Raw genomic sequence first — 26,873 nt, 5'->3', positions numbered from 1 at the left:
TGGAGCCTAGCAAGCAGGAATGTCCGAAAGGGTGAATAGTCATCTTACAAGTTAGTTCCACATTTGTAGAGGTGTCCAGTCAGAGGCTGGGAGAACACCCATCAGGATGTCACAGAGGGTTCCCTTTTGTGGTGCTGTAGGGTATAGATTATAGCCATTCTCTGTGGCCCCTTCCAGCAGGAGAATCTGGAGTTTCTGTGACTCTGCTGTGGTCATCCTTCTCCTCCAGAGGAAGCGGCCTGCCTAAGAGGGCCTCACCAGGCCCCTGGTCATTGAGCCTGAGGTTAGACTTCCTAACACAGGTCAGCTGGTTTCAGGGAGGGTGAAAAAATGAAGTGTGAAAAACCCAGGGTGTAAGACAGCAAGAAATCAAACGGGAGGGACCCTGATTATTGGCAGCACCAGGGTAATAAGACTAGAGGATAGAGCAAAGGGACCCCAAGACTTGGAGTCAAGAAAACCTGAGTTCAAATCCTGCCTCAGACACTTAATAACTCTGACGTTGGGCAAGTTATTTAATGGACGTGTGTCTCAGTTTCCCCATCTGTAAAATGTGGATAATAATAGCAGCTACCTCACGGGGATGTTGTGAGGATCAAACAATTGACCTATGTAAAGTGTTCTGCAAACAAACCTCCGAGAGTGATATAAATACCAGCTATTACAATCATGATCATTATTATTACTGTCAGAACTTCCCACCAGCATGAGCTTTAATATTTCCTTTCCCAGGGCTATATGAGAACAAGATGGACCACCTCTGGCCAGAGCAAAGATTTCTAGAGGGGTCTGGCTATGAATCTCATCATAGGGATGTTGGGGAAAGATTGGGGAAAGAGACTTGAAACTGGTGAGGCAGCATGGTTGAGTGAAAAGAGCACTTGATTTGGGGGGGGCCTCAACCCCCACCTCTGCTACTTACTAGCTATGTGACCTTGGGCCTCAGTTTCTTTCCCTGTAAAATGAGGAAGTTGGATCTTCTTGCTCTACTCTCGGTGATCCTGAGATCTCCCTGCCCATACCTACCCTGAGTTCTGACCTGTACCAGGCTGTCTGTCCCTCCATCCTTCCCCAGTCTGGCATTCAGGCCTAGGATTGCTCCCCTCCCATCCTCAGGAATGAGCAAGCTGCAGAGCTGGGGTCAAAGGAGTGAGTCCAGCCACCCCTTCCCCGCCCTCCCCCCCCACCAGCCCAAGCAGAAATTGAATTAAGCAAAATTAAAATTGTCTTCTAACAAGTAGCTCATTGTAGATGGGGGGAGTGGTTGTGGTAGTTGTGGGGCAGGAGGAGGGGGAGGAGGCCTGGCCCAGAGAAAAAGTCCTCCCCAGCCTCCTAAACATTCCCATGTGCTGTTTATAGGAAACAAATGGGGCGGGCAGGCCCAAGGCCTGCTCGGCTCGGTCCAGCCCAGCTCTGCTTAGCTCTAGGCAGGCGGGGGGCAGCCAAGCGGGCAGCGGGCGGCCACTGGCAGGAAAGGAGGATGGAAGGGTTTCCAATGCTTGAGGTTATTGGCTACCCTGGGCTTTGATGTTCCGCCAGTCCGGACCCCAGGCCGGGATGCATACCATGGAGGCGGCTGCCCAGGAGGGGAGAGGCAGCTTGCGGGGGGAAAGCTGCAGTTGCATTCCGAGAGGGCAATTTAACCTGGCAGGAGGAGAGAGGAAACTTTCGTGGCTTGGGCTCGAGGCTCAGCTCTGGGGGGGATTGCGGTATGATTGGGGGGAGCGGACTGGGGCCAGCCCAGCCAGAGCAGGGGATGGGACCAGGGGATGGGAGGGTGCTGAGAGTGGAGACCAAGAGAGAGAACAGGCCACAGGGCAGACAGGCCTGGAGACACAGATGTGGGCAGGCAGCTCCTCCTCCTGCCTGTCTGCTCCAGCCCTTCTGGAAGGCCCTCTCTACCTTCCCTCCTTTATCTTGGTGAAATGAATCTTCTTTGCCTGCCTCCTCCAGGCAGCCTTTTCTGATGATGCCCAAAGCAGCTGACAAGACCGTTTCCCCAACTCACTTCTCAGAAAGAGGAAAATTTCCCCATTCTCTCAGCAGGCTCTTCCTCCTCCCATTGTCCAACCCTCAACAGAAATGGCCCAGTCACTCATCACAGAGAGGTACCAGGCCTCAGAGGTACCTCACAGAGAGCGGGACCTTAGATGTCACCTAGTTCAACTGGATGGGGAAATGGAAGTCCAGAGAAGTTTAGCAGGAGGTATATGGACATATTTGGAGAGGGACCAGCGAGCAGAAAGGGGCCATGGAATCATTATCCAGAACCTGTTGGTCTTCCCAATGGACCTCCCAGTTGGGCTTCCTAAAGGAGCTCCCCACCCTGATTAGCTTTGAGGGTGATGAGGGCAAGACATGGTAGCCCCTACCTCAATGGAGATGTTGAAAGGAAGCAGTGGGCAGCCAGAGCAGAGAAACACATCAAGGAGAGGAATGGGCAAAGAGATAGAGGGGAAGTAAAAAGGATGGAGACAGGGGAGACAGAAAAGATGGAGATAACAAAGGAGGTTTTTAAAGTTCTTTTCAAATTCTATTTAATAGAATCTACAAACAAGGTGATACAGAAATCAAAGGAAAAGAGCCCAGAAAAATGGATCGGGTATGAACAAGACAAGATAACCTTTCAAGGTTCCTAATGGGTTCTGGACAGAGGGAGTCCATATTGAGAGACCCTTCTGTCCCCTCTGAGTGTCCTGGAAAGAGACCCTGGAAAGCGTGCCATGGAAAAAGATACACCACCTGTTAGAGCTTTTTAGAGGTCCCTAGAAGAGAATGAACAAAAGGGATCTCCGGAAGAACCCTGGGGAGGGTGCCCAAAGAACTGCCCCAAACTGAGATCCCATTTGAAAGGCACCTTCAAATGAGCTCATCCCAACCTCTAGGCTTCCCAGGGCCAGGCCACCCTCTATGAGATGATCTCATTTCCCCCGCTTTCTCTTCCTTCCTTTGGAGCTGCCCCCAGATCGGCCTGGCCTGGCCTGGCCCATGAATCTCCCATCTCCCAGCCGGGCCTCACTCTCACCCCTCCATCTAGGTCTCTGGGTGGTCTGAACACATGTGTTCAAGTTTAAACGGTGATTGAAGCAAAATTGTTTTTTAAAAAAATCAGAAATATTTAGGGCAACCTTGATCCTTGTTGCATAGCTGGCATTTTTGAGGATGGGGCCATGAGCTGAGGGTGGTTTGGGCAGAATAGGGCACATGAGAAAGACAGAGAGTGGAGGTTTCCAGGACAAGGGATGGAGGCACCTGGTGATGCAAGACTTCGGAGAAAGATTGGAGATGAAGGTGATTCTCCCCGTCCAGTGTTAGCAACCCCTTCCTCCCTCCCCTGAGCATTTATTGGGACACTCCCTCCTCCTATAGAAAACTAGAAAGAGCTGAAAGTAGATATCATGAAGAATCTACCAGAAATCATAAAAGCCCATGGAATATTCTTCCCAAATAATCACAAAATGTTAGGGCTGGAAAGGACCATAAAGAACATCTGGTCCAATTAGATGGGTAAACTGAGGCTAAAAAGGTCCAGTGAAAATGTGTCCAAGGTCACACAGGTAAGTGGGAGACACAGGAGCTGAACCCAGATCTTCTAATTCTAAGACCTTGGAGTACCAATGTGCTCTATCAGGAGGCTGAGGGTTGGACAAGATGACTTGAGGTTTCCAGTCCTTTCAGAGGTGTTCCAAACCCAGTCCATAATCACATGGGCCTTTCCTGGTATAGAGATACCCTCCTCCTATTACAGGCTTGGTCTTTCTATCCAATGAGACACAAGTATAATAGGGGCTCCAGGGACTGGGGGAGGGAGGAGCAGAGACAGGGTGTCTCCCAGGAGGGACAGGGCCAAGAAGTCACCCTTTCCCACCCAAGCCATACATCAATCTTTATTTGCACACCCATGCCACACATCTGTGCAAACAGCTTCCCTCCTCTGGCCTATGCCACTGTGCCCCCCAACCTCGTGGGATAGTGAGAGCCAGGCCAGGCCAACAGAGTGAGATGGGAACCTTCCCAGCTCATCCTGGGACCCATTTGCTGATGGACAACTTTTAGCTCGGGTGTGGGCAGTGTGGAGGCCAGAAAAGAGAAGTCAGGGAGATAAGAAATGAGGACATTGCTGAGTATGAGCCTCAATTTTTGTGGGGATTTAGACAAACAGGTAAAACAGACAGAGAAATGCTGAGAAAAATACAGAGACAGGAAACTAGGAGCTTGTGAATTCCATGAGGGCAGGGGTTAGGGAAGAACATCATATGATTATGGGCCTTAAAGCTGAAAAGGACCTAAGAGAGCCTAGTTTCCTTCATCTCCCTTCCTCTCTTCTGCCCTCCTCTTCCCCACCTGCCTGCCAAGCACAGGATATCACACATGAGAGCTGCTCAATAAAGGGACTTGGAAAAGAGACAGAGACAAATAGGGGTAGAGGCAGAGAAAGAGGTATAGACAAAGAGATGGACTGAGATAGATAGGTGGAGATAATGACAAGCAGAGATAGGCAGAACCAGACACAGGCAGAGCTGGGGACAAGAGACACAAGCAGAGACAGAAAGAAAGATAGAGGCAGAAAAAAGTGGAGAGAAATGGAGACCGAAGTAGAGATAGACTGAAGTAGAGATATAGACATAGAGAGAGGTAGAAGAAGACTGAGGTAGAGACAGACAGAGGGGCAGAGACAGGTTAGAACAGATGGAGTTAAAGAGACAGCAGAGAGACAGAGATAAAAGGGGCTGGGAGGCAGCTTAAGCCCAGGGCTTTCTCAGAGCTGGTTAGGAGTGGTTAAGATCTGACACTTTCATGGTGTCCTTGTGATTCCATAGACCAGGAGTGGTGTCAGTAACCCCTGGACTAAGGAAGGAGACTGGTGACACCATTTCCTGCCCTAGGGTTTACTGAGTAAACAGCTGAGGAGCTGGGAATGCCCATTCCGGCCCTGGGTCACAGTGTTCAGCAGCTGTCCCAACACCCTGGGGTCATCATGGCTATGGGCTGGGTCACAAGCCCTGCTTTGGTGCCTGGAAGCACTTGGGAGGCACACATGCTCTTCAGAGGCCAAGAGCCACTGGCATGTTACCAAAGTGAGCTCGGTAAGGGGAGGAACTATCTTGTACAAGCTCTGGGAGAAGGAAGAGGCCAAGGGGGAAGCAAGGAGGTGCCTACATAACTGCCCTTTGTACCCTGAAGAGAATAGGACACAGGGCCTAAAGTCTGGAGGCTTGAATTGCCCCATCCCCAAGAATGGGGCCATTAGGCCATCCCTCTGCATACACCTCCAGGGGAAGTCCTCTGTCCATTCCCTACCCACTCAGCCCCCATAGCTGCATTCAGGGGGCTGGGAGCATGAACTGACAAAGGAGTACAAGCCCCTCTGTGGTAGGTCCCCGGATAGAAGAGGACTAGGGCTGGGTAGGGGCCAGACTGCCTGGAATGTGGGGCCTAGATGGGAGCATCAATACCCACATTGTTACCACCACCACCCCCACTGCTGCCCTCCAGGATTTCCCAACTCACATTCCTGGCATGGGGCCCCCTAGCAAGAAGCATTCCCCTAGGTCTGGGGGCTGTCTATCCCTAGGACTGAGAGTCCAAAGAAACCCAGGAATAGGGGTGAAGATTCCCTCTCACCTATTCTGGGATGCCTTCCTCAAGGCTAGCCAGCCAGACCTCCAGAATTTCAGGGGCTCTCTCTTACCCCTCTCTCTGCCCTGGGACCAGCCCTAGGGCTAGATCCCATGCTCTCTTAGCCCTACATCATATACTAGAAAGAAATGCTGAAGGAAGTGAGGTTTGTGCCAGGGACTGACTACTAATAGGTCAATTTATCCATCCCCCTGTCTTTGCCTTGAGCACAACCAAACTGGTATGGCTCTCAATTTTAAAGATGCACCTCCCACCTTGGGTAATTCACCTTCCCCTGACCACCCTGTTCCTGGATCTAACAGTTCTTACAACCATTAATTACTTTCTAATGTCTTGCCCCGGTCTCTCCTTTTGCGGTTGAAGTCCCTAACATCTGGAGAAGCACTGGCCACACCTATCAGCATGACCCTTGGACCCTCATTAAATGACCTCACAACTAAGTCATCAGGCTCTGCTCATGACTCTCCCTTGCCCACCCCTTCTTCTGCTTCGTGGGCTTGGATACTGCCCATTAAGGCTGACTCACCCACCACGTGGTCTCTGGCAAAGTCTCTCCTTTCTAAGCCTTAGTTTCCCCCTCTGTACAATGAGATTAGACTAGACAATTTCTAATGAACACTCTAACTGTATGTAACATTTTAAAGTCAATCCACACTCACTAGCTGTGTGACCCTGGGCAAGTCACAATCTGGGTTAAATTCAGGTTGCCTCCAAAAAGATTTTTTTAAAAAGTCAATCCATTTCCATTTTTCAACAAACATTTATTAAGTTCTTATTATATGTGACAAGAGGAAGTTTAGTATAGTGATGAGGGGGCTGGCCTTATAGTCAGGAATTAACCAAACAATCAAAGAATAAGCACTTTTCAGGCACCTACTATGTGCTGAGAACACAGAGACAAAAAAAAAAATGAAACCACTCCAGCTCTCAAGGAGCTCAGATGCTATGGGGGAAGATATTATGTACAAATATAAGTATATCCAGAATGAATACATGCAGAATAAATGCAAGGCAGTTGTGGAGTTCAGGAGAGTAGAACCAGGGTTCTTAATCTTGTATGGGGGGAAAAAAAACCCTTTCTTTTTACTAACCTCTAACTGAAATTGAGCATTCCCTTCCATTATGAATGTAGGCAACAGACTACAGTTGCATTACATATGAGACAATATTTGTAAAGGATTGACACATAATAGGATCTTAATCTTAATAAATGCTTCTTGCCTTGCCCCTCCCATATGTGGTAACTGTAACTTTGTCACAAATAGAAATCAGAGATATCTTCATATCACATTACAGTTGTTAAAGAGATTTCTGAAATATTTCTTATGCTCATCACCACTTCAAAATTACTGTAGCTAATTGAATCTGCCATGAGCCCTCATATGCTAACAATTTTCCGGTCTACAGACTGAATTTCTTTTAAGTTTCACTGGTACATTTTGTTTTTACCTTATATAAACTCAGATTACTCCTATTTCATGAGAGATCTCTTGTAACAAGGTAAAATTAATAATATGGTGATCTCATCTGGAATTACATGTAATATTCCACATCTGTAGCCTCCTTCCTCCTCTGTTAAAAAAAAATGAACAAAAATTGATTTTCCCTCCTTCCATCTACATTGGAAAGAAAAAAACAAACACATTTCTTGTAATAAATTTGCATAGTCAAGCAAAATAAATTCCTTCAATGGCCTTATACAAAAATATCAATATCTTATTGCGCACACAAAATCTATCATCTCTCTGGAATGAATAATATGTTTTAGCATTACTGCTCTGAAATTATAGTCATTGCATTGATCAGCGTTCTTACAACTTTCAAAATTATCTGTTTTTATAGGGTTGTTACATAAATTGTTTGCTTTCATTCCTCATCAGTTTATAAAAGGCATCAAAATTGTTCATTTTTATAATGTTGATGTCATGGTGTAAATTATTATCCTGGTTCTGCTCACTTCACTGCATCACTTCATTCAAGCCTTCCCTTCTCTTTTTGAAGCCATCTTTCCCCTCATTTCTTACAGTACAATAGTAATTCATCACATTCATATACCACAACCTAGTTATTCTCTGCTTCAGGGGATGTCACTGATGGACATCCCCTTAGTTTCCAGGTTTTTTTTTCTTGCCACCACAAAGTTTCTTTGTCCATCTTTCCTTGAGACATAGACCTAGCGATGGTATAGGTGGGTCAAAGGGCACACATTATTCACTGACTTTTTGTATATAATTCCAAATTGCTTTCCGGAAAAGTTGTTCCCATTCACAGGTCCACCAACAGTGCATCAGTGGGTTTGTTTTCCCAGTCCTTCTATCATTTTCCTTTTTTTGTAATATTTGGTGTGAAGTAGAATCTGAGAATTGATTTCATTTGTATTTCTTGGATTAGCAGTCCTTTGGGGCATTTTTTAACATGGCTAGAGATTATCCTGGTTTCTTCCCTTGAGAACTCTCTGTTCATATCCTTAGACCATTAATCAAGTGAAAAGAGCTTTTTCTTATACATTTGAATCAATTCTTTCTGTATCTTGGAAAGTGGACCTTTTTCAGAGAAACTTGCTATAAAGATCAGACTGTGGTTCAATATCATTGGTTTCCTTTGGAATCCTATGTATTTTATTTTATCCACTTAAAACATCATTCTAGGGGCAGCTAGGTGGTGCAGTGGATAGAGCACTGGCCCTGAAGTCAGGAGGACCTGAGTTCAAATCCGGCCTCAGACCAAACACTTGACACTTACTAGCTGTGTGACCTTGGGCAACTCACTTAACCCCAATTGCCCCCCAAAAACCCAAAAACCCAAAACCCAACAGCAATAACAACAACAAAAAACATCATTCTGATGAAAGGGTCCACAGGTATCAGCAGACTGCTAAAGGGTCTGGGACACGAAAAGGTTAAGAAGCCTTGAGTAGGAGGCTTCAGTGAGGGAGAGATGAGGGAGAGAGCGCTGAAGGAATGAGGTACAGCTAAGGCAAAAGCCAGGACGGAAGAGTGTGAGAAGGAAAGAAATTGTGGCTGGAAATGTAGGGGGGTAGGGGGTCAGGTTCCCTGGGGCTTTAAAGCTAAACTGAGATTTCTATTGTGTTCTAGAGGGAATAGGAAGCCACTGGAATTTCTTGAATAGGGGAATGACCTGGTCCTATCTGCATGTAAGGAAAATCACTTTGGTATCTGGGTGGAGGCTATAGGCAGGTAGGGGTATAGGGTGTGTTCAGGGAAGCCCAGTACCTCTGGTGTGAGGGCTGCTGAGCCCTTTTCAGGGCTGTTCATCCACCTTTGGTGTCCACCTGAGCCGTCTAACCTGCTGCTCCAAGAAGCTGCATCGTGTGCAGGGGCCACAACCTGGGAAACCATTTTGGCAGACGGGCTAAACCAAGTTGAGGGTAACCAAGGGGTCCTGAACCCACTGGCGAGTTAAGTGGTGGGGAGGTGTCTCCCCAAAGCATGTGAAGACTTCCCCTGGTGGAATGGGCGGATGAGAACAATTTGTTCCAACGCTCATGAAGGCAGCTGAAGCAGTCTCTGCGCAGCGCGCAGAGCTTTGTTAGGCAGCGAGGGTGCCAAGGTCATCCACTGCCTCTTGAGGCATCGCTAGTCATTTTGACTCTGTCCTGCCACTGGACTGTGAAGATTCTGGAAGAGAGTGAGGCTGACGACTTCGTGCAACTCTGCCTCATTGGAATCCAATTTACCTACATCACCCATTTACCATAGGCAGGTGTCAAATGACTTGAGGCAAGATTCCCAATTAGGAGGCTATTGCAGTGGTCCAGGCAAGAGACAATGAGGGTTTGAATTCAAGGGGCGGCAGTGTGAGTAGTGAGGAGACCTAATTGAGAGCTGCTGAGCAGGTAGGAAAGCAAGATTTGTCAATTGATGGGTTATGTGGGGTGAGGGAGAGTGAGGAGTTCAGCATAATGCCCAAGCTACAAGGCGGGCCAAATAAAGGATGGGAAACAGGGACATTTGGCAGAGGGAGTGGTTTGGGGGTGGGATGGGGCCCTAGCAGCAGTTGGGGTAGGGGGTCAGAGGCAGACAATTCCTCTTCTCCCAGGTGAGGGGATCTGGACTCATACCCTCCTCAGTCTTACAGCTGGAAAAACAGTTTATCCTCCCTCTTCCCAAACAACCCTCATCCCCAAGTGCTATTCCCCCGACAGACTGTCTGGTCAGTGCCAGGCCTGGCTTCCTCCAGGATCTGAGCTGTTATTTCAGTGGATTCTCCTAGCCCAGGCTCTGGCAAGACTGGAAGATGGAGGCAGGGGAAGGTTCTGTCAGGTAGGGGAGGGAGGGGAGGATGAGAAGAGAGGAAAAATGAGGGCAGGTTACAAATCTTTGTTGGTCTGCTTTGTCCCTGAAAATCTGGAGAAAAGACAAGTAGAAGAATACGCCTTGCCCCAATTCCCCTCCCTCCCTGAGGCCTGGTCCTCTCATTCCCACTGGATCCCCAGGTTGGCCGCCACTCTTGCTCACTGGAGTCAGGCTAGGGGACAACATCTGTGTTCCACTCTGCTCCTCCCCATTCCTTATCCATCTAGGAGCCAGGAAAAGGCAACGAAGAGAGCCTTTCTTTCCTAGAACTAGGAATTCTAAGGGACTTGGGTACCTGGAGGAAGTAGCTAGGGTAAGGCTGGGCTGATGCTGGACAGGTAAGGTCAACTGCCAGATTGAGTTCCACTCCACTCTCTTAGCCCTGACTATGTGGGAAGCCAGAGTGAAGGGATAGTGTCCTGAAGAGCATCTCCTATCAGAGAGAATCTGGGGTGAGGATGAGAATGGTGAGTGGTGAGAATGAGGTTTGGGGTTGACTCCCAAGGAAAGGTCTGATTTCCCTGACCCTGGGAATCCCAGAGTCTGGGCTAGGCCTGGTTACTAAGCTTTTCATTGATCTCTCATCCCCCTCACAGACTCCTCATCCTCCTCAGTGAGGGCCACTGAGCCCTCAACCCCTTCATTGAATCCCTGTCCCTCTCACTGAGTCCCTCATCCTTGATACCGAGCCTCCAACCCCTCCACCGGGCCTCCATTCCCGATCACTGAGCCACCCCACCTCTGTCATTGAGCCCTCACACCCTCACCAAATCTTCATCCTCTTCATTAAGCTCCCATTCCATCACTGAGCCCTAGATAGAAGAAACCCCATTTAGAGGCAGAGCGTGTGTACGTGAGGGAGAACAAGAGAAAATGAGAATGCAAGGGAGACTGATGGGGGTGGAGTAGGGGAGAAAGATGAGGAGACAGAGCCCAGATTGAAGGAAGGAGTTTAAAGGAGAAACTGTGTGTAATTTGGCCAGCAGACAGCAAAGTGGGAGGGCCAGCCAGGCTAGGGTGGAGGGAAAAGGGGAGGTGCTGACAAGGGGTGGGGGTGCTTGGGGACCCAGCTGGATTAAGGAGGCCCTGGGCTGGGAGATCAAATCACACTTGCCAAGGTGGGAGGTTTAGGGGTTTAGAGCCATGATCTGTACCAACCCCAGCCTAGAAAGGAAGGACTGCTGAGCAGGACAGAGGTAGGGATGAGCTAGGATGAGGAAATCAATCAGCCCATTCTTCAGATCAGGAGATGGAGGTTTGTACCAGGTCTCTATCTTTGAGCTTTTATTTGAGAGCTTGTAAAGTCAAGGAGGGAGCGGCCAGACAGAAGTGGGGGTGGGAGTAAGAAAACATTTCTGCTGTGGATTCTGGCCCCATGCCTGGCTGAGGTCTCTGGGGGCATATCTGCGCCCCCGCACCCCCAGTAGCTGAGCACTTCAGGAGTGGTGCCGAAGGCCTCCCCAGCTCTGCCCCCTGGCCCCACGGAGCTCACAAGTGGTTTTGGCCCAGAAAGAAGCCAGGGGGAGGGGGTCTGTGCTAAGAATAGGGCCCCAGTTTCTGAGCCAGCCCATCACTGAGAGATCCAAGACAGTCACTTCCCCCCTTCCAGTCTTGAGCCTATACTGAGCTTAGCCTGGCCAGTCCGGCTGGAGCTTCACCCTGGCTCTCAGCTTAATAGCCCATAAATAACTGGCCAGGCCTCTTCCCATCAACATTTATTAGGACCATAAACCAGGTGCTCTCCAGCCTCCACTGGGGGATAGGGGGGTTCCCTCATTCCTCTTCATGCTCTTAGGGTACCCTGGCTCAGCCAAGTCCAAGCTCTCCTCCTCTATCTCCAGGTAGGGGCTCCAGGAGCCAGAGCACAGAGAGAGAATTTACAATCCTTCAGTCTCATTAAAGAGATTTCTAGCCAGACAGCTAGGCCTGAGATGCCACCTACTCCATGAAGCCTTCATGGGTTGGTCAGAAGCAAATTGACCTTTTCTTCTTAATTCATCCAGTCTAGGTCTGGAATTCTCTCCCCCTCCCATGCCCATCCACTCTCTCACATCTCAGCCCTTTGCTTTCCTTTTTTCCTCTGTTGCTCAAATGTACCAAACCCCAAGCTCTCCAGGATGGAACCATTCCACAGATCATTCAAAAAACAGAAAGAGAAGTGGCCACCTGTGGGAAGCAAGCACTGGGTGCCCAGCGCTCTTTAATAAATGTCCACTGGATGAATAAATGAAGGTGTTCTGGCCGCAGGACTGAGTATTTTCCTCCCTCCCCCCATGAACACCCTGCACCTCCCCACTAATACCTGGATTCACTCCTCTCCCTCCCCCTTCCTCTTCAAAGCTTCCTCGACTTTCAAAGACTACTTCACATGGCCATACCCCATAGGAATCCTACTTGGGCAACTCCAGTCTTCCCAGCTTTGTCAGCACCATAGAATGTCAGAGCTGGAAGGAAACTTAGTGATCATACCATCCAACCCTGTCTTCTTACAAGGTGAGACACTGAGGCTGACAGATGGGAAAGTACTTGCTTAAGGCCATACAGTTCAACCCTGCACTGACTTCTCTCCCCCTTCCCCAGCATCCTGTCAGAAGTATTGCCCTTTCAGATACTAGCCTTGAGTTATTCTCATCAAAATCTGCCATTGCTCCTCCCTGAGTCCTGCAAAAAGCTAGAGAAAATCATGAAACTGTGCTAACTGGCCTGCTAGAAATTTTGTTACGTCTCAACTGGGACCTCACTTCTTCTAGGCAATCCTTTTACACCCCCCTAATCAGCCAACTTTTTCATCTCTCCTCAAACTTCCCATGACTCTCCTACCCCCCACCCTCTCAGCTAGGAACCTTACCTCATATTTCACAGAAAAAAAAAATAAGGCCTTTCCCAAAAGCTCCCTCTCTCTCCTCCTCTCATATCAATCAGATGCCTTCCCCTCCCATCTCCTCTTTCATTCATTCCACATGAAGAGATGATCTTTCTCCTTGCCAAGGCAAACCCCTTCATATGCACAAGCGGTCCCATTCCATCCTGTCTCCTCCAAAAGATTGCCCCCTCTCTAGTCCACATTCAATACTTCAAATACTCTATCTCTTGGCTGCTTCCTCACATCCTACAACATGCTCATATCCTCCCACATCCTCAAAAACCCTCACTTGATCTGACCATGCCTACTACCTACCATTCTCTATCTCTCCTCCTTTCATGGCTACACTCCTTGAGAAGACTGTCTGCAAAGATGCTTTTGCTTCCTTTTCTCTCACTCTTTTCTTAATTCTCTGTAATTTGGCATCATTCAACTGAAATTGCTCTCTCTAAAGTTACTTACGATCTCTGAATTGCCAAATCTAACGGTCTTTCCTCAAGCCTCATTCTTCTTGTCCTCTCTGCAGCCTATGTAACCCTCATCTTCTTAATACTCTCTTCTCTCTAGGTTTTCATTAGGATATCTCCTTGCTGGGTCTTCATCTATTTCATACCCAGTAACCAGGAGTGTCCCGCTAGGGTCTATTCTGGGTGATCTTATCTTCTCCCTCTATAGTATTTTACTTGGTGATCTTATTAGCTCCCATAGATTCAATCATCATCTCTATTTAGATTATTCTCAGATCTATTTGTCCAGGCCTAACCCCTCTCCTGATTCCCAGCTTCTTGTCTCCAGCTGCCAAACGGACATCTTGAACTGGATGTCCTGCAGACATTCTAAATTCAACTTGTCCAAAACTGAACTCATCTTTTCCCCCTTAAACCTTCCTCTCTTCCTCTCTTCCCTATTGCTGTTGAAGGCATCACTATACCATCATCCTAGCTTACCACTTAGCTGTCATGCTGACTCCTCACTCTTTCTCACCCATCCCCTCTCCCCCATATCCAATCTGTTGCCGTCTTGTTGATTTTTATCTCTGTAACATCTCTTGAGCATGTCCCCTCCTCTCTTCTGGTACTGCCAACATTCTGGTGCAGGCCTTCATCACCTCACACTTGGACCATTGCTCTCAATCCCATCCCCCTGATTCTTCTCCATCAGATTGCATCCTCAATTATTTCCCTCCTCCCAAAAAAACCCCCAACAATGTCAGCCTTTCCTCATCAGCCTGTTCCTTTCCTGCTGCCTCCAAACATACCCAAGTCTTCTTATCCTAAAAACAAAACCAAACAAAACCAAACAAAAAAACCCTTCACTAGACTTTACTATCCTCTTAAGCTATGGTTCTTGATCTCTTCTTTTTCTCAGCCAAATGTCTTGAAAAAGCTGTTGGCATTCTTCTCCTCTACCTCAGTCCTTTGCAACCCAGATTCTGACCTCATCATTCAGCTGAATGTAGACTCTCTACAACAGATGCCTCCACTTCCTTTTCTCTCACTCTTTTCTTCACTCTCTCATCATTCAACTGAAACTTCTCTTTCTAAAGGTCCTAACGGTCCCTGAATTGCCCAATCTGATGCTCTTTTCTTGGTCCTCATCATCTCAGCCTATCTACTACATTTGACACTGCTGCCCTCTCTTCCTCTCTCTTCTCTGGGTATTTCTGACACTATTCTCTCCTGGTTGGCTTCCAGCCAATCTGACTGCTCAGTCTCAGTCTCCTTTGCTGGCTCCTCTGTCCATATCATGCCCTCTAACTGTAAGGGTTCTGTCCTGGGTCCTTTTTTCTTCTTTCTTTCTTTTTCTTTTTTCACTGCAGTATTCTTGACTTGTCTTCTCTCTAGTTCCATTTCCCTGAAGTCCCAAGAGAGGAGCTAGATGGCACAGTAGATAGGGCACTGGGCCTGGAGTCAGGAAGACTCACCTTTCTGAGTTCAAATCTGACCTCAGGCACTTATTAGCTTTTCTGGGCAAGTCACTTAACCCTGTTTGCCTCAGTTTCCTCATCTGTAAAGTGAGCCAGAGAAGAAAATGGCAGACCACTCCAGTATCTTTGCTAAGAAAACCCCAAATGGGATCATGAAGAGTCTATAGGACTGAAACAACTGAACAACACCCAAGTCCCAAAGGGGAAGAAAAGGGAAAAGGAAAGGGGAAATAGTAGGAAAGAAGTAGGATCATATATTTAGAGCTAGAAGAGACCCTAGAAGCCATCTAGTCCAAGTCCCTCAACTTACAGATGAGGAAACTGAGGCACAGAGATCTTGGACCTGGGATTCAAGTCACAAAAATAGTAAATGAAAGTGGAAAAGTGGAAAAGGAAGGCTAACAGGGAGAAAACAGTATGGGGCCCCTATGTGAGGGCCATGGGGTACCTGTGTTGGAGGTGGAGAGGCAGGGGTAGGATGCAGACATTCCAGAGGACACACACACACACACACACACACACACACACACACACACACACAATGTATGTGTATATCCACAGGCATACACAGACGCATATATTTACCCTTCCTACAAAGACAGGAGCACAGGACACACAGACTCACTGACCGGAGTGGACTAATTAGGACACCCTCCCCTCACTTCAGCTCCAAAGCCAAGATTCCAGATCTTATCCATACCCCCAAAGGGAGAGGGCAGCCTTATCCTAGACCAGGATGTCTGGATTTTTCTCCTTTGGTGGATGGGAAGATCTCTTTAAGAAGGAAGCCCTGGGGTGTGGTGTGGGGGTGTGTGTGAGAGTATGGGATGGGGGTGGGGGTGGGAAATGTTCACTTCTGACTTCCTGGATTCGAGGGGAGAGGAACCAAGAGAGTGGTTCGCAGGAGACTATCTCCCTATATTTGACATTCACAAAACCACAAAATGTTTGGACTCCAGAGACGGGGAGTGGCAAAAGAGGCTGTGCCCAGGAACTTTTAAACTCTGGTTTCTTCCACCAACAGAGGGGATAAAAGCCTATGCTTTTCCTATTGTTTTGGCATTTGCTTTTGACAGCAAAGATCTGTCCTATTTCCAGTACACCACACTGCTTTTGCCTGGATTCTCTTCCTCATTCTAATTAATGATTTGGGAACTAAGATCCTTGGTCTGGAGATACTCACTGACAGCCCTGAACCCCAGAGCATGGAAAGTAATGGGCTTCCTAAGCCTCTGACCACTCTGGAGGCTTCTCAGTGGACCCAAGGCCTCAAGTCCTTCCTGTCAGAAGCAACCAAACACTGGTGAGAGCATGTGGGGACCTAGGTTAGTGTTATCCAGTTCTTCAAGGCCACACCAACAAGGGATCAGCCATTAGAATTCCATATGCCAATTACGTTTTAACTGTTCCTCATGGATTTATTCTCCTCCTTAGGTTGGGGGGCAAAGTCAGCAGAAACCCATTTTCTAACCTTGAGGCCTGAGAGGATAGTTACCAATGTATGTGTTAGGGGAGAGGTTATGCAAATGGTGAGTGGGGGTGGGGAACAGAGGAGTCATTTTTATAAAGATTGGTTGATTGAGTATCAGGGCACATGTGAATATAGATGCAAGAAAGGGTAGCTGCTGGGTAGCCAGCCTCATTGATTAACCTCATTGGCCTTGAGGGAAGGAAAGACCTGGAATCAAAATTCACTTCAGACAGCAATTTGATGTGTGACCTTTGGCAGGTCATAGGACTTTAGGCCCCTGATCTAGGGCTGGCAGGGACCTCATCGGACACATAATCCAAACCTATTATTTTAAAGACAAGGAAACTGAAGCTCAAATTAAGTGACTTGTCTAAGGTCACACAAGCAGTATGATGTAATATTTGAACCCAGGTCTTTGGACTCTGGAGCCAAAGTTCTTTCTACCTTGCCTCACGACCCCTCTGAGTCTTAGTTCCCTCTCTGTAAATTGGAGATCATAATAGCACTTCCCCTGAAGAGTTATAAGGATCAGATGAAATATATGGAAAGCACTTGGTGAGCCTAAAAGCCTTCTCTAAACAAGAGCTATTGTTATATGGGTGACCACAGTAGAGGCAGCTAAGTGGTGCAGTGGATAGAGTGCTGGGCCTGCAATCAGGAAAGTTTTCGTTCAAATATGGCCTCAGACACTAGTTGTATCTAGCTGTGTGACCCTGGGCAAGTCATTTAATATTTGTTTGCCTTGGTTTCTTCAACTGTAAAGTAGGCTGGCACCTATCTCCAAGAGTTGTTGTTGGGATCAAATAATATTTGGAAAGTGCTTAGCATGGTGCCTGGCACATAGTAGGTGCTTGTTGCTCAGTCCCTTTTTAGTTATGTCCAACCCTTCATGACCCCATTTGGGATTTTCTTGGCAAAGATACTGGAATGGGTTGTCATTTTTCCAACTCATTTGACTGATGAGGAAACTGAGGCAAACAGGGTTAAGTGACTTGCCCAGGGTCACACAGCTAGTAATTTGACTGTGGCCAAATTTAAACTCAGAAAGATGAGTCTTCCTGACTCCAGGTCCAGATAGGTGTTTCTTTACTTCCTCCACAATTATGAAGCTGTGAATGTATCCAACTGGACATGAGTGGGCATCAATGAAAGTGACTGTAGTTACTGTTTGGAAGTGTCTATGTATGAGGCACTTACAGTGCGTCCTATGAGTGTGGATATGTGCAGACTGGATTCCATACAGATGGATGAAAGGGAAGGATAAGGGGAAACGGGGAGGAGAGAAGGGAACAAGCATTTATGAGGTGCCCACCATGTGCTAGGCATTGTGCTAAATGCTTGCAGATATTATCTCATAGACCAAGACTAGATGGAGGGTGTGGGAAAACGTGAGATGTCACTTTTGCATGAGGACAGCCCACTTCTCCAGGACCACAGGACTTCAGCCAGATTAGGGAGAGGGATTAGAAGGGAATTAATTTCAGAGACTTGGTTCTTGTAATCTTTTATGAATTCTACAAGCCCTTTGGCCTCAAGATTACCTGAGTATATGGAAAAGTATCAGATAATCCTGGGAGTGGAAGCAGACAGTAGAGAAAAGCCCTCTGGTTAATTCCCAGGTAAGGAGAAAGAGGCAAGACCTATAAACCAAAATGTCCAAAGCTTGGGCTGGGGAGGAAAAGGGGAAAAGAAAACTCAGAATGGACGGCAGAGGGAGGTGCCCAGAGGTGAGCTGCTCTAAGCTCCCAATATGTGTCCTGCTGCTCTATTTCATATGTCTGAGAGCCTGACCTTAGACTAGGTGAAATAGTCTTTTAGTCCTTTCTGGTAGGTCTCCAGTGATTGGTTTGAAGGGTGGGGCAAACTGAGGGCATCCTCCTATAGCCAAGGTGAGGCAGAGAGAATCTGGAAACACCCTTTGTCTTGGGAACCCCTGACTCTTGGAGGAGGGGCTTGGGCTTTAATACTAACTGGGTGCAGGGAAGTGAGCCTGACTAGAAGCCCAGATGGAGAAGAGAAGTTCTGGAGCTATGTGGTCCAAGAATCTTTAGGTGACAACCTCTTCCAAGGAACCTTTGGCTTTAGTCAAAGAAATAACAGAACCATTCTCTCCAGGCAGGATTCCCCCACCACCAAATGAACCCCAATCCCAAGCTCTGGGCACTGAATACAGGACAAATTAGTCTCAGGCAAAGGAAAATGGTTTTTCCATTGGGGGAATAGAAACCAGAGACAGTGTAAGACTCGAATAAAGTCAGAGTTAGAGACCAGATAGACTGAGCGACAGAGACGAACTCAGAGATCTAGGAAATTAAAAAAAAAAAAGTCGACAGCTGCCGCCGCAGCCCCCTCTCCTGGCCCTCACCCGAAGCTCCAGCCCCTCTTCCCCTCCCTCTCCCCATCTTGAGCTCCTGTTCCCTCCCTCCTCCTCCTCCTCCTCTCCCCCTCCTTTCCTCCGTCCCTCCCTCCCCTTGTCCCGTCTAGCCTTCACCTCCCGCAGCAGGAGCCGTCTGCTCCTCTCGGGCTTGGGAGCTGCCCGCACTGCCCTGCTCTGCCCGACCTTGCCCTGCCCCTGCCCTGCCCTGCCCTGTTCGGCCCTGCCCTGCCAGGCCCTGACCCGGGTCCGCTCCGCTTCTCTCTGCTCCCCGGTACCCGTAGCCCTCGCCTTTCTGCCGGGCCAGCCCGGCTCAGATTCCGTGGGCTCGTCTCGTCTTGGCTCTGTCGGACATCCCGGATTCCGATCGCAAGTCTGCCTGAGGGGCTGAGGCGCGGACCGAGGGAGGGAAAGAAGCCGGGCTGCTGCGGGCCTCGGGCCGGGCTCCGCTGGGGCCCCGGGAGGCCCCATGGGAGCGTGAGGAGCCCCGGCCCCGGCCCGACGGACGGACTGACGGAGTGACAGCCCAGGTAAGCACCCACCCGGGCTGCCCTAGGGCTGGAAGGGCGTGGCTCAAGGGTCAAAAGGCATGGTCCGAGCCGGGCACAGGGAGGCTGCCACGCCTGACAGGGACGCTGGGTGCGGAGTGTCTGCTTCGTTCCAACTGAGCGCCAGACAGCTCGGATGCCAGGGTCCCTGGCGCAAGGGGTGTTTTCGGATGGGTCACGGACGGGTCCTTCATTGTAGGGTTGTCCCTTTCCAACTGAATGCCAGGCAGTTTAGATGTCTGTGTCCCTGGCCATCCAAGGGCGGTGGGAGGGAGAGATAGTGGGTCTCAGCTCCCGGGTCACAAGTGTTTTTTTTCCCGAATAAGGAGCCCAGTATAGGCTGGGCCGGGGGACGTTGGGGGTGACCGATGTGTAAGTGTTTGTGTGTGTATGTGATGGGGGAAGTTTCGAGACTCTGGAGATTCCCCACGTCAGCCTGAGCGCCCTGCAGCGCTGGCCTCCAGCACTCCCCGCCTTCAGCACATTTCTCCCGGCTTCAGACCAAGCCTAGCCGACGGCTCCGGGCTTCGGAGAGTAAGTGGCTGGAAACTCTGCTGGGGAGAGGGAGGCAAGGAGAGGGGCGCCTGGAGCGAGGCCAGGGAGAGGAGAGAGCTGGGCCTGGGGACAGGGAGCTGGGGAACAGGGCGAGCGGCACGAGGAGTGGGGGCCAGGGAGAAGGGGAGCTGGGACTGAGGCCAACGGCATGAGGAGCGAGGCCAAGGGAGAGGGGGATCTGGGCTTGGGGACAGAGAGACCTGTGAGGTCAGGAAGTAGAGCTAGGGAAGGGGTTGCTGGGCCTGGGACCAGACGGTGGAGGGGTCAGGAAAGGGGGATGGATACAAGTGAGGAGCTGTGAGTGGGGAACCTGAAAGTTAGGTATCTTAAGAATTGGAGGCCAGGAACAGGGGTCTGGGCAAGAGTTGGAGATTAGGGTGCAGGATGAGGGGGGAGAGGTAAACAGGTGAATGCAGGAGGCCCTCTCCCAAATGTAGCCCTCACCTCACCACTTAGGGCCAAACCAATGGTGAGCATGAGAAAGGGGGCCTCCCCTTCTCCCATCTCAGCTGGAAAAGGAAGATTAGGGATCTGGAGTAGGGCTGTAACTAGCCTAGAGTACTTTGCTGGCTCCCCTGCCTTCAGGGATCCAGACTAAGGGTGTAAGCATCTGCCACTGAGAATCACTCAAGTGACCAGGACTCCTGAATTCTGCCTGTTTCTAGAGGCCCTGAGGGTGGTAGTTTACATGAAATGACCTGGGCTGGGGACATAGTGAGTGAAAGGAGGATTGGCTGGGCAGCAAGACCACAGGGCAGCCTCTCCTAAAACTCATGCCCCAGGTATAGGCCGGGACATCCTCTTCTCATTTTCTTGTATGGGTCTCAGCCTCAGTCTCTTTTGGTCTGCACTGCTTTCCACTATTTCTCTTTCCCTGTTTCTTTCTCTCTTCCTGTTCATCTCTAGCTCTCTTCTGCCTCTGTCTCTGTTGTTCTGTGCTCCCCCCTTTCAGTCTGGGGCTCTCCAGCTGTTTTCCTGGTTTCAACCCACCACAGCTGGGTGACTGTGGGCTCTGTGGAATGTTGGGTTGCCTCCCCTTCCTCTCTAGTCTGGTGGTGAGACCCAGGACTAAGGACAGAAGGAAGGTGGAGACTCAGGATAGACAGAATGGAGGACCAAAAGTTATACGGAGAGCAAAGAGCTGGGCTAGGGAACCAGTATGGCTTAGCGTTAGCTAGACTTAGCTAGACCTGCAGGGAGCCCCAGAATCTATATGCTTGTCTGAGGCCTACTATGATGAATGAGTCTGGGGAGAGGGGGAGGGCATAGACCCCTCTGAGGTCATTCATCCAACTCCTCGATGCCAAACTGAACTTTACCCAAACCAACCAGATATTCAGAGGAAAAAAAGGAAGGGTCTTCCGGTGATCTTGTTTCTTGTACCAGGTTGGACCGTATGGGGGAGGGTACATGTGTGTGAGTGAATGTGAGTGTGTAAGGAGAATTCCTTCCTCTAAGTTCTTCCAGGGGGCTTGGCAAAAGGAAGAATGGGCAGGGAGCTCTCAGAAAAGAGCTGGGGTCTATGTGCTGAAGGAAGCAGGAGAATGACTGGGGTGACTTCAGGGAGTCCGTGCCAGAAGGGCAATATCAGGGCAGTGAATATGGTTTGGAGATGGAATCCTGCAGGGAAAGAAAAATAGGCTCAGACATTCACCCAGAATCTCCCACAGACACACTGACAGTGACCGTCCAGGAAAACACACACACACACACACACACACACACACACACACACACACACTCTTTCGTACAGCAGAGACATTCACACGTGCAGACACACACAGATCCTAACACCCAGACATACACACTGAGAGCCTCCGGCTCCTATTTCAGTCCATCCACAGCAGTGAAAATGAGTGTTTCCTCTCTTTGGCTCAGAGGAGAGGGAAGGGGGAAAAAAATGAAATGAATGTGTCTGTGAGGAAGGGGGAGGGGAAAGATCCCTAAATTGGTTTGTCAGCTTGAGGTCTAATTACTGCCAATCCTCCAGTCGTCCCTGCCTTTCTCCTTCTGTCTTGGGAGCTAGATCCAGTGAGGCAAATGCCTCAGGCCTCCTCCCAGCTTTTCTCTGGCAATCCTCCCAGGCCCTTTTGACATTCAACTCCTAAAGCCAGTTCAGAGTTGCTCCTCCAGCTGGCTGGGGCACATGCCCAGAGGAAAGAGTCTTTAGTGCTTCCAGGCAAAGGCTCCATCACTCTTGGGAGATTGTCTGCTCCTAGCTCTGGTCACCAGGAGAGGCTGGGGGGGGGGGGAAGGGGGTAGCAGCTTGTGTGTAGATTATCCCAATCTTTGAGGTCTCTGTGATGCTTCCAAGGATAGGGCTTACTGAGGCTCCTGACTGGTAGATCAGGTATGTGGGGGAAGGAGTAGTTCTGGAGATGATAGACAATAGAGAATCAGCACAGTGATGATAAGATGCGTGTGTGTATACATGAAGGACCTAACAGTAGCCATGTGCCACGTTTATGTGAATCAGGTATATGGCAGCAATGTGAGTGAGTAGGCACATTGGTTTATGGTTGACTCAGCAGGCATGGGAGACCATGTCTGGGTGGGTACAGGTATATGTGAAGGAGGTTGTTCTGTGTGTGTGTGTCTGTGTGTGTCTGTGTGTGTGTGCATGCAAATGATTGTGAGTATGAATGTGTGTGTGGTTATCTAAGCATGCACTTATGCATTTACCTTTCCTATGGGATTTACACATTTTAAAAAGAGAAGACCAGAATGGTTCAGCCATTTGTGAATTTCCTGGGGCTTGTTCCCAATCAGTCTTGATGCCACTGCTCATTGCTGGGGGTCAAGGTGACCAAGAGGGATGGAGAGAAGGACTGCGTAGAGAGCCAGAGAGAGAACCAGAGAGACAAGGGATCAGAGGGGTAGAGGAACACAGAGACAGGAAAAAAGAACTAATAGTTCAATACAAATTGACCTGAATTCTTACAAATTTTCAGCATTTGCTGGACATTGCTATAATAAGACATTTATTTGAAAGCTGAACACTATTGATATCTTCCCCTCGTGTGTGTGTGTGTGTGTGTGTGTGTGTGTGCGCGCACACGCACACGTGTGCGTGCATAACAGAGAGTTGGGGGTAGTATAATGGAGACAGTGGGAAAGAGAAGTAGACAAGAGGAGTCAGAGAAAACTTAAAAGAGAAATAGGAATAGAGAGAAGGAAAGAGCTCCAGGGAATGAGAATAGAACTGAGGTACAGGGACACAGGAAGAGGAAACCAGAGGGACAGAGAAACAGGGAGAGCCAAATATAAAATGGGACCTAGGGACAGGAAGCCAAGGGATAGAAAAACAGAGACAAAGGGAGGGACGTGGGAAACATGGTGACTTACACATAGTAGGTACTTAACAAATACTTGTTAAACTGGAGACAGAACAAAACAGACTGGAACAGAAGGGTAGAGGTTCAGAGAAATTGGAAAAGAGAATGGAGGAGATACAGATGCGGACAAGGACCGAGGCACAAGTCAGAGAGAGGGACAGAGAGGCAATGGGGAAAAGGGATGGGGGACAGAGAGATAGAAGGACAAAAAGAGTGTGTGTGTGTATGTGTGTGTGTGCATGTGTGTGTGTGTGTGTGTGTGTGTGTGTGTGTGTGTGTGTGTGTGTGAGAGAGAGAGAGAGAGAGAGAGAGAGAGAGAGAGAACCTCTGGGGATAGGTAGTGCTTCCTGAATCTCCTCTGGGCTCCCCTATTCTCAGAGGGATGAAAAGCCTCTACCACTACCACTCACTGTCTCCTTTACTCAGCTCCCTTTGTCCCTGATCACTGTGGGGGTGGAATGGGGTGGGGATAAGAGATATTGCTTCCCCCAAGAAGAACTTGAACAATTTTCTGTTCTCTTCTAGAGCAGAGATATTGGACAGAAGAGCAGGAGAGTCCAGAACAACAGAGTATCACAGATTTAGAGTTAGAACAGACTTTTCAACTCAATTCAATTCACCTCAACAAACTTATTAAGCTCCTCATATATGCATGTCTCCCTAATGGGGTTAAAAAAAAGTGAAAACAAAATTATATATATATATCTCCAGTCTCTGTCTTCAAGGTGCTCATAATATAGCAGGAAGATATGACACAAACACAAATGAGTGTACTGAAAGTCAGAATATGATAATCGCAAAGGTCCAGAGAGCTGGAGAGGGCTTGCTATAGTAATCAGAGCTATCACAAAGTGAATTGTGCTGTGTCTGGGGGTAGTGAGCTTCCCACCACTGGAAGTGTTCAGGTGGAGGCTGTTGGACCCCTTCTCGTAGATATTGTAAATTCAATTACATGTTGAACTGTGTGGATGCTGAGGTCCCTTCCAACTCTAAAGAAAAGATAACTTCTATCTGGGAAACTATGGCAGGTTCTATGGAGAAGGTGTACTGTTCCATAAAGGAAGGGAATATATTACCAGGTGAACATAGGGAGTTAGCATTTTGCAAGTTTTGGAATCCAGCACATGCAAAGGCATAGAACACTGGCTATGATCTGGGAACAGCTATTAGTCCAGATTGGTCACAGTATGAAGTACTTAAGGCCAGGCAAGAAGGGGTTATTATGAAATAAAGTACAAGAAGTATATTGGTGCCATACTGTAAATGGGTTTGAATGCCAGGATCATGAGTGTCTGTTTTATCCTGTTGGCAATGGGAAGTCACTGACGTTTTTTGAGTGGGAGAATAACATGGTTAGACTTATAGTAATTAGGAAGTTTACTTTGGCATCTGTGTTCACTTATTCACTCATTTATTCACTCAGTATTTGGAGAATGGATTAGAGAAAAGAGAAGCTGGAGGCAGAGAGACCAGTTAGGAGGCCATTTCATATAAGGGCTTGAACTCCTGCAGTGTCTTTGTGAGCAGAGAGGAGGGAGCAGATACACAGGATATCTAGGACTATATACCTAGAACGTCTCATTTACCTGGACCAGATTCCAATGTATATAATCAGTAACAGCGGAATTCAAAGAGGGTAGAGAAATAATGTACCCAGGTAGTAATGATGTGAGAGGTAATAATGCATGCTGGTAGTAACCACATACTACTTAAGCTTCCTGAGGCAGAGACTGATTCATTTCTGGCTTTGTATACCTCAAAAGGGATCACGTCTTATTAGACAGAAAGCCAGCTTTAGAGTCAGAAAGAGTTGGGTTTGAATCCTGCCTTTGATACATATGGACTATGTGACTCAGAGTAAGTGACTTAACCTCTTAGTGACCCCCTGGCAACTCTGCCAGTTGCATTGCAGGTGCTTTGTAGAGGAAACTTCTTTACCAAGGGTTCTCTACAAGTTCCGATCCCAATCCTTTCCTCCCCTCCAAAAGACAATTTAACTCGATAGGTAGACAGCATGGCAGAATGGATAGAGGGCCAACCTGGTGGTCAGGCAGACCTGGGTTCAAGTCTGGCCTCTATGTAACCCTGAGAACATCCTTTAACCTTTCAACAACCTTTCAGGCGGCCCTTGAAGACTATAAAATATGACAGCTGTCCAACTACATTTGTTGTTCATTTTAGTCGTGTCCCACTCTTTGTGACCCCATTTAGGATTTTCTTGGCACAAATGCTGGAGTGGTTTGCCATTTTTTTTACTAGCTCATTTGATAGATGAGGAAAGTGAGGCAAACAGGGTGAAATGACTTACCAAAGGTCACACTGTTAGTGTCTGAGGCCAGATTTGAATTCAGGTCTTCCTGATTCTAGGCCCAGCCCTTTACCTACTGTGCCACCAACTGCCCATCTACATTAGAAGAGGGAATTTTCTCACAGGGAACTTCCCTACGCTGATGAAATCACACATTGGAAGTAGGAGAGAGGTGTAGGATAATAAGACTGTTATAGGTCTAGAGGAGCAGCAATGTATCTATATAGTAATAAGCTATGGTTGTAATAATTGTATACAATGTAATAATGTAGTTAATAGTAACTATATAGAGAGAGTAACAATGTGGCTATATAGAACATAGTGTGTAGCATATAGGGTACAGATAGTGGCTATATAGAGTAACAATCTATCTAGAGAATACCAATTTGAGGGGAGACCTAGATACAGTAACTACCTTATACCTGAGGGGGCTAACTGTGATTTGAGAGTAGCAATGTGTTTGCTGTAACAATGTAGCCCAGCTCTTACTTATGGGGGGTGATGATGCAGTAATAATGGAAGGGAGAACAGGTAGTGCCTATGCTATAATGAATGGTTGAGTCTAATTGTATGGTGGTTGTGATTAAACTGTGGCTCCTTTACTGACACAAGGAGTGGAATGAAAGACATGGAGGCCCCATAGAGCTGAAAAGGGATGTGGGTGGGCCATGGAGTAAGATCAAAGCATAACAGGCTTGCAGCCTAAGTACTTCAGGGGTACCCACAGAATATGGGAAAGGCTCCAGGGAAGGCCTTGGGCCCATTGGTCAGATCCTATGTGGTGAACTGCATAGATAGACAAGAATCCCCTAGGACTGAGGAGAATGGGATGGGTTGTATTTGATGGGGGAAGTACTTGTAGCCTTGAGATCATGGTTCTACTAACATGCACATGGTACACATCCCCATCTATATGTCTGCTCTGCGACCCTGGGCAAGTCACTTAACCTTTTATGTCTCAGTTTTCTCATCTGTAAAATGAGAAACTTGGATTAGATGGTCACTAAGGTGCCTTCCAGATCTAAATGTATGATTCTATGACAGAAAATGTTCTGTTAAGTATCCAATGAGCAGCTAGCTGCCATCTCTGGACCTTATTCCAATGCTCCCTCCCTACTTCCTTCCTTCCTAGCTCTTTCTCTCAGTCCCTCAAGATTACCTTATCTCTAGCTCTGCAAATGACTGGTATGTGTGTGCGTTCATGTGCTTGTATTATACGTGTGTGTATGTATGTATTCTAATATATGTGTATGTATATGTCTATATACACACACACACCACCACCACCACCACCACCACCACCACCCTTGTTTCTGCTCTCAGGTCCACAGCTTCTTGCCCTAACCAATAGTTGGCTCACTTGATAAGGTCATTTGATGGGGGCCCATCGCCAGAAGGGAAAGGAAATCTGAGCAGAGGAAGGAGAGAAGGGAGTTATGATGGTGAGGAAGAGATGATGGTAAGGAGAAGGAGGAGGACAAGATCATAGGGTTGCCAGTCTAGAGCTGGGTTCGGAGGGCCCTTAGAGGTCATCTG

At 48.1% G+C, this 26,873-nt stretch overlaps 1 protein-coding gene across 2 annotated transcripts in view; it reads left to right on the top strand.

Moving 5' to 3' along the window:
* The first annotated feature begins 18,622 nt into the window (after positions 1–18,622).
* Positions 18,623–26,873, top strand: part of COL8A2 (collagen type VIII alpha 2 chain) — a 35,846-nt gene continuing 27,595 nt past the window's right edge. For both annotated transcript variants that reach the window (XM_020983671.2, XM_020983670.2), the window contains exon 1: positions 18,623–19,121. The gene's annotated coding sequence lies outside the window, so the exon portion shown is untranslated. The remainder of the gene's footprint in view (positions 19,122–26,873) is intronic.

The sequence above is a fragment of the Phascolarctos cinereus genome, unplaced genomic scaffold, assembly GCF_003287225.1.
Source record: "Phascolarctos cinereus isolate Bilbo 61053 unplaced genomic scaffold, phaCin_HiC Scaffold_726;HRSCAF=1367, whole genome shotgun sequence".
Taxonomy (NCBI): domain Eukaryota; kingdom Metazoa; phylum Chordata; class Mammalia; order Diprotodontia; family Phascolarctidae; genus Phascolarctos; species Phascolarctos cinereus.
The sequence above is the reverse complement of the archived record's forward strand: the minus strand, read 5'-3'. Positions and strand labels throughout refer to the sequence as shown.